Raw genomic sequence first — 8,245 nt, forward strand, 5'->3', positions numbered from 1 at the left:
CGATCTGGCAGAGGAGCCGGGAAGGGGGAAGTGCAGCGATTCTTGCCATCAGGCTGCCTGCGTGCAGCTCCAGAGTGAGGAGGCAGGGCACAAGCCAGAGGGCGTAATGCTGGCAGATGCCAGGACGCTGGCGTAACGTGGCCCTGCGGATTTTAAAGGGCTGCGTCAGCTCGGCTCTGGCCGCGTGTCCCTGGAAGCTGGCTGCAGCGTGCGGCACAGCCAGGCCCTGCTGGATCCAGCCCTCCCACGGCTCCAGCCCCCTTGCCAGTGAGAGACCACTCCCTGTCGAACTCCTTGCTTGCTGCACCCGCCCTGTACCCCTTTGTCTCTGAACCACACGTTCCCCATGCCACCCCAGCTCCCCTGCACCCCAGACTCCCTGCTCTCCCTCTTCCCTGTAACTCTCTGGCTCTGCACCACCCTGCACCCTGTTCTCCCCGATCCCTGCCCACCCCAGCTCTGTGCTGCCCATTTCCTGCACTGTTCCTAGACCCCGATGCCTCTGCCCCTCCCATTCTCCGGGCCTCCACCGCACCCTGCACCCTGCTCCCCCCGATCCCTGCCCCCCAGCTCTGTGCTGCCCGTTCCCTGCACTGCCCTTAGACCCCAATGCCTCTGCCCCTCCTGTTCCCCATGTCCCATTCTCTGTGCCTCCACCGCACCCCACATTCTGCTCCCCCCAATCCCTGCCCCCCCAGCTCTGTGCTGCCCGTTCCCTGCACTGTCCCTAGACTCCAATCCCTCTGCCCCTCCCATTCCTCGCGTCCCATTCTCCATGCCTCTATCCTGCTCCCCCCCGATCCCTGCATCCTTCTGGCTCTGTGCCTCCTGTTCCCCATGCCACCCCTGCAGCTCCCCCTCCCTCGCACTGTTCTCTGCACCCGTCTGGCTCTGTGCTGTCCCTGCATCCTGCTCCCCCTATGGGTCGGGAGTGAAGGGTGCTTGTTCATAGGGAGCGGCTGGACAGGGCAGGGAAAAGGCTGCTGTGACCCAGCAGCAAGTGAAAGGGGGAGTTCACTTGAAGCTCCTTTGCCTTTATGGAAAAAAATGAATGAAAATGCTATTTGCTATTTATAGGGCTAACATGCCAGGACAAAATCGAAAACAAAAAAAATTGCAAAATGTAAACATGTAAAAGACAACAAAAAAGGGGGGGGGGCAAAAAATGTTTTGCTTGGGGCAGCAAAAAACCTAGAGCTGGCTCTGGGGGAGGGGAAGGGGCTGGGCTGGGCTGTAGGGAGGGGAGGGAAGGGGAAAAATATGGGGAAGGGGCTTGTGCTGAGGGGAGGGGAAGGAGAGGAGGTCAGGAGAAGAAGAAGAAGAAAGGGGAAGGCACCAAGATACAGGGGTGTAGGAGAGACAAGTCCCAGGAGGCCAAGTGCAGACAATGAGGAAAAGGGCAGGAGGGGACGTGTCAGTGGGAGGGGGGAACAGGGTGATGCTGGGAGACGAGAGGGTAAGGGCACTTGGGGTTAGAGGGAAGAGACGGAGGTGCTGAGAGAAGGCTTGAAAGAAGGGGAGGGCATGAGGAAGGCAAGGACGGAGCAAGGCATGCATGAGGGCACAGGGGCATGAGGAGAATGGGGCAGAGGGTGGTGAGGGGGTGGTATCAGGGAAAAAGAGGGCAAAGGAGGCAGGGGCAGTGAGGGAAAGGAGAGGCACCAGGAGGGTGCAGGTGCCAGGGGATTCTGGGGGTGAAGCAGAAGGACAGACACCTGCAAGGGAGGGACTAGCACCAGAGTAGAGAGGTAGGGCAGGTGTGTAGAGGGAGATGTTAGGAGAGGGGATGAGGAGGGGTAGCTCACATGATCAGAGTGGGGCTACTGGAGGAGTGGGCACAGGGGAGAGAGAAGGGCTGGTGGAGGGGGGCATGTCTCAGGAAGGCTGAGGGCAGTGAGAAGGGCAAGAGTCAGGACAGCAGAGGAGGGTGAGGAGTTGGGGGGCAGCAGACGCCAGAGGAGCTGATGGAGCAAGGGGAGGAAACATGGCAGCAGAGGGAAAAGGTAGAAGTTTATAAGATATTTATTAATAACTTGGGTGATATTTATTAATAACTTATTAGTAATTACTGTTCTTATTCTTATTAGGAATTTATGCCATTAAAAAAACACTTTTTGCGGGGAGGAAGGTTGCGAGTCCCTTTTTTGTCTGGTGAGTAGGGTTTTCCATAATTAGTCGAGTCCTGCACATACTTACCATAAAGCTTTTGTTTCTTCTAGCCCTTACCTCAGCTCGTAGAGAAAGTGAGATAGCAGCCTTCATGGTTTCGCCTCCTTATACAATTTTTACTAAAGAATCAGTGATGCTGTGATCCCACCTACCGTTTATTCCAAAGGTCTCTTCTGATTTTCTCATCAATGAACCAGTTGTCCTTCCATGCTTCTTCCCTAAACCCCATACTTCAATGCAAGACGCGACGCTGCACACACTCGATGTTCTGGAGTTTTACATCGACAAAATGCGGGACTTAAGGAAAACGGACCACTTGATAGTGTCATTAGCGGACCATTCAAAAGGTCAATGTAGTGGGGCAGAGTGGCCGCCCACTGAGCCAGAGGCGGAGGAACCCCTCTGGGAGCCATTTTGGGCCCAGCCTAGCCCCTCCTAGTCACCTGACAGGAAGCCACAGGGTGTGGCTAGGACTATAAGAACTCCGCCAGGGAGCTCAGTCAGGGCCCAGCCTCTGAGGGAGATAGAGGCCTGTCCAGAGCTCCTAGCTCAGGAGGCGGATACCTGGCGTGGGCCTCCCACAGCTGCCTCCCCTAAGGCCAACAAAGACTTCCCTGCCAGGGCTGCTGAGGCCTGGCCAAGCTGGTCAGCAGAGCTACTCTCTGACCCAGAGGAACCCAGGGCTCTGCTGGTGCCGGGGGATTCGGAGGACTGGCCTGAGCCTGTGGTCCTGCTTGAGCCCCAAGGTCTGCAGAAACCCCTGGACTCTGAGGGCTTGCCAGAGCTGGTGGACAGGCTGGAACCCCGATGCCTGCCTGAACCCCAGGGCCTGACAAACCAGCTGGACACTGCAGAGCTCCAACCCATCGAAGCCTGGATTGGGCTGCCCTGACCCTGCTGGGATGACACCTCCCTCGACTCTCTGACTGACTTGCTGGAGACACAGGTACCTGCGAAGGGGGAGATGAGGACTGGCTCAGGAGGTAGCATGGGTGGAGAACAGCCCTAGGACAGCACGTTGCAGGCTGGAGCCCCTGCTGAGCCAGTAGCAGCCTCACTGCTGCTTCCAGGGCCCCTAGGCCAGGACGCAGTGGAGTGGGTGGGCCTGCGCCCTCTGCCACCCACCTACTGGGTGGCAGTCTCCCCCTCGCCACTGCTGCAGGTGCGCTACCTGCCCTGCTCCTGAACCAGGAGCTTCCTCAAACCTGGGTGTTTGTTGCCCTGCCCTGCCCCAGGGCCAGGGCTTGCTTCTTGTGTTTGGTGCCCTGCTCTGTGCAAGGGCCAGGGCTTGTGTAAGCCTGGGACTAGAGACTTGGGGACAATTGACAGGGGTTGCGCGGTGGGACAGGAGTATCGCCCACTGACCTGGAGGTGGAGGAACCCCTCCCCGGGAGGCCAACCGGCCTATAATCCACCCCTGGAAGGGGGGAGCTCAGACTGTTGTGGGCACTGCTGGAGGGCAGTGTCCTGAGAAGGATCCTACCACCTGCCATCCAAGCTAATTCCTTGGACTGATGGCTGGTGGTGCTGTGGCGGTGAGTGTACCCCGTTACAGTCAACCATTGACTTCTCAGTGCATTTCGAGACTGATAGTTTCATGCATAACTATGTGTCATTCTATATGTAACAAATCTTTACTGAATCCACCTAAGGTCCATTTCACCAGAGCGGTGTTCCCTACTACGGCCTTTCTAAGAGGAGTCCCATTTCATAACATTTGCAGGGCAGCAACCTGGTCCTCTAATGTCACCTTTATGAAGCACTATGCTGTAGTTGATCATTTTGCTTCAGACTCTGCAGTGGCTACAGCAGTACTCAATTGTAATCACAATCTTTAATTCCAGAGCCCTCCGGTAGTTTGGGTACTGCTCTGAAGTCACTAAAAGTGAGGCATCCATGGGGACCACTCGAAGAAGAAGAAGAAGAAGAAGTTACTCACTCTGTGAAGTAATGATTGTTTTTCAAGATGTGTCCCTATGGGTGCTCCACGACCCACACACCTCCCTGCTCCGGAATTGTTTCTTTTCTCTTTCAGATGAGTGGGTGAGAGAAACTTAGCGGGTGCCAGACTGCGCACAGCTGATCAAAGGTGCGAACGGCACTGCAGAGAAGCCGTGCATGCGCAGTCTGGCGAAGCATAGCTATGACAGTTCTCCGAGCCACGGTACCGGGACAGGACCCGACACCAAGAGTGGAGCATCCATGGGGACACATCTCGAAGAACAATCGTTACTTCACAGGGTGAGTAACTCCTTTTTTCCTTTTCTTAATTTTATCTAGTTTTTAATTGAAATAATCTGTAGCATCCAAAATAATTCCTCTCATTTGGAGGTGTTAAGGCCTACAAATATTTGAAAGGATTTATCTTCCCCTTCCTTTAGTTTTTATATAGCTAAATTGTATACACTAAGTTTTGCTATCTTCCTCTTTCCCCAATGTGCTAATCCTTGCAATCCTATTATAATTTTGTTTCACTTCTTAGAAATCCATCCAAATTATCTATATCATTCTGGTAAAGAAATTCCCAGAACTAGCTATAGTTTACTAGCAAGAGTTCATACAAGAGTTGTATAGAAAAGGAGCATGAAGCTCAACGTAATGTATAGATGGCCCCCGACTTGTGACGCGATTGGTTCCTGAGAAAGTGTCACAAGTCAGGGGTGTCGTAACTCGAACCCACATTTACAATATGCACCATGCACCATCATAAATGCAGGGCCAAGAACGTAATTCAGGGGGATTTGGACCCTTCTGCACTTACAAAAATGGCTGTAAGTGCGGGGGGTCGTAACTCAGGCATTCAGAAGTTGGGAGTTTCTTGTACGTGCCCTTTCCACAGCCTGATTATACTGGTGGGCTGTCTTCTCATGCCCCAATCTCCTTTTGTTACGGCCTTCCAGATTTCTTCCTCTAGTTGAACATGTATGTTTTGGATATTTTTTTCCCCAGATGCATGAACCTGCAATTTTTCCATGCTGAATCTCATTGTTGATTTTTTACCATAATTCTAAGCACGTATGGTTGCTTTATAATAGTATTCCCCTGATGTGTTCAAAGAGTCCCAATTCAGAATTATCTATACATTTTATTACTATTCTGGTTTACCCTCTGTGGTAGAAAATTATGAGAAGTAGGAGCAGGTTAAATGTTGATCTTTGTGATACATTGCTGGACACATACTGCCTTTTAACATTGTGATGGGGCACCTCCACCCCGCACTGTAACCCACTCCGAATCCCGAATCGGGGAGTCTGGAGATGCACGGAGCAGGGACAGGGACCCGCGGGAAAGCCCTGGCTGGGGAACAGCCGGAGAGAGCACAGGCGGCAGAGTGGGGGATGCGGCCCGCCCGCCACCATGGGCCCAGGTGGATGACATCACCCGGGACGTCATCCGAGGGAGGCAGGAAGGCAGAGTTGGGGACGCCGGGGGAGGAGGAGCCCCGGAAGCCACAGCGGGGGATTTAAAAGGTGGTAGGAAAGCCCGAGAGAGGGGTGAGACAGGGAGGTCAAGAGGAGACGGTGACAGCAGAGAGAAGAATCCGGACACCTAGAGCATGCTGCAGAAGGACCCGAGAGAGGGGACTACAGTGGTGAGCTTCAACCCGGTCTCCGTGGGTCAGACATGAGCACGGGACTGGGGAAGAAGTGGCCCAGGGCAGGGTCGTGGATCCTGTGAGTGGGGGAGTTTAGGGGCCGCCACCCCCTCCACTGAGCAGGGACCAAGGTCCCCGCCTTAGGGCCCTGGGCCGGGGTTCGGAGAGAGGGACGGCCCGGACCCCCTTCCCCGGTACCAGGGGTGCGATCCCTGTGCCATGCGGGTACGCGACATATGGTGTAACCCGCTTAACGTACGAATAAAACAAACGGTGGTACTGCTACCATGGGCAGTGGCTTAGACAGGTACTTAGTAAATGGAGGGGAGTGGGGAAGACTCGAACCCCACGAGGGGAACTCTTAACAAACATGTTTTATAGTCCTTCCAGCATTCTTCTATGTGGATTATGTGTACATATCCAAGCAAATTGAAATTGTGTCTGAAATGCTGTAAAAACCCATATGGTTTTTCTCAATTGTGGTTATATTATCTTCTGGATGATAAGATTTGTCTTTATCATTTTACTAGACAGAAGAGTTTTAAGTTTATGGTAATTCCACAATCAAATGTTCCTGTTCGAAATGCTGCACCAGATTTACTTTTCTTCCATTTATTGTTTTCTTTCACCTCCCTAGTTCTCCAAGATTCAACTGCACAATAAGAAGAATATGTTAAATTTTGTGGTGTTAAATACAAGCCCCTAGCATTGTGAATATGCACATGAAAGGGCAAGGAGATTTGATTTCAAAGCATAACTTCTCAAAATCTTCTGTGAATTGCAATTACATATTTAAAACTGGATTACCTGAGTCTTAAATTAGTTTAACTTTGAGACCCTGGGCTTATCTGTACATGAAACCTGTGGGATAGGAAGAGATGCACAAAGATGTTTGAAGATGCACAAAGAGAGTTCCCATGATTCCTCCTGCTAACAGTACTGCATTTTACACAAAGTCCCTCCAACCCTAACTCCCTACTCATTAGTGATGGACCTCTAGTCCTACCATTTCCTTTGAGGCACTGCGTTCACTGCGTTAGGGCCACTGCGTTCATGCCATTGTAAGATGCCCGTTGCAGCCCCTCAGGCTCTCCGGGTGACAAAAATAAAAGCATCTTGAATGAGAAGCGGTAGCTTCATCACTGGGAGAGGGTCTGCCATTGATGAAGCTCTGTCCACACCAGTGCTTTTCATCATTACAGTTTTTTTGGAAGCGAGTGTATATTTGTTTTTTCTACACCCTTGAGCCATGAAAGTTTCCATAAGGAAGTGCAGTGTAGACATGGCCTAGGATTGAAGTGTGGGCTATTGTAGACTTTGCACACTTTAGAAGAGAGCATCATCAGTTTTTGCTGAAGAACATGCATAAAGCAAAATTATGCAGTATGCATGTGCAATTTAATCCAGTGCCTGTGTGCAATTTAATCCAGTTATTACTGGTCTGGATGCCTTCATTCCCAATTGGCTACGAGAGGAAGGGAAGAGAAAGGTTGAGCTCTCATTGAGCCTTCCTACTGTTAAAGCTAATGATAAAATTACATTGCACAGTCCTTTGGTTTGTTTTTCCACTTCATGCAGCAGCTTTTCCTGCAGTAAGAAGGTATTTCAACTTGCCTCTTTTTTGTCCTCTCTGTTATTCATTAAAAAAGGTGCAGTTCTGCCTCTTATTTGTGCTTCCATGCTTGTAATAAACGGTGTATTGGGATTCATTCCACTGCCTTGTTCATTTCAGACATTCTTCTCTTCAGCTCTACTTAGAACTTGGTTCCAGAAAGTACCCCCTTCTAATGAATTATACCATAGTAATCCTTCCCCTCAAACTACTCCCCGAGACCTGGTTGACACTAGAACCTTAGTACAAAATAATACCCCCCTACACACACACCCTCCAGGTTGAATTTGTAAGTGATGCATCCACACTACCACGCCGATATTCTGGAATAAGAGGCCACAGAATTCAAACTCTGTACTCCTGCTTTTCACGAGGAATAACACTATTCTCAAAGTTGCGTATCCAAAATAACATTAGTGTGGATGCTCTGGTGCTGCTAATTCAAACCATTTGGCCTCTAGGAGGCCTTCTACAGATCCCAAGAGTGCTTCTTGGGACTCTAAGTCCAAGGTAGTGGTCCATATTAATGGAGCCTGCCTTGGACTACATTCAATTCTTCCTGGGTACGTCTACACTAGCTCGTTAGTTCGAGCTAGGTAGGGTAATTAGGGCAAGAGGAGTTGCAAATGAAGCCCGGGATTTAAATATCCCGGGCTTCATTTGCATGTACCCGGGTGCCGCCATTTTTAAATCCCCCTTAGTCCGAACTCCGTGCCTGCGGCTACATTCCACGTGGAATGAGGAGTAACGGTAGTTCGAATTAGAATCTTTAATTCGAACTACCTACTCTGTGCCGCGTGTAGCCGCTGGCATGGAGTTCGTACTAAGGGGGATTTAAAAATGGTGGCGCCCGGGTACATGCAAATGAA

The 8,245-nt window shown here is 51.1% G+C and overlaps 1 long non-coding RNA gene across 1 annotated transcript; it reads left to right on the plus strand.

Annotated features, from left to right (window-relative positions):
• Positions 1–1,293: 1,293 nt before the first annotated feature.
• Positions 1,294–7,937, plus strand: LOC112547676 (uncharacterized). The gene is made up of 4 exons (XR_012895984.2): positions 1,294–3,115; positions 4,014–4,116; positions 4,205–4,410; positions 6,402–7,937. It is a non-coding gene; the product is annotated as an uncharacterized LOC112547676 (long non-coding RNA).
• Positions 7,938–8,245: the final 308 nt, after the last annotated feature.

The sequence above is a fragment of the Pelodiscus sinensis genome, chromosome Z (assembly GCF_052426305.1).
Source record: "Pelodiscus sinensis isolate ZL-2025 chromosome Z, ASM5242630v1, whole genome shotgun sequence".
NCBI classification, from domain to species: Eukaryota; Metazoa; Chordata; order Testudines; family Trionychidae; genus Pelodiscus; species Pelodiscus sinensis.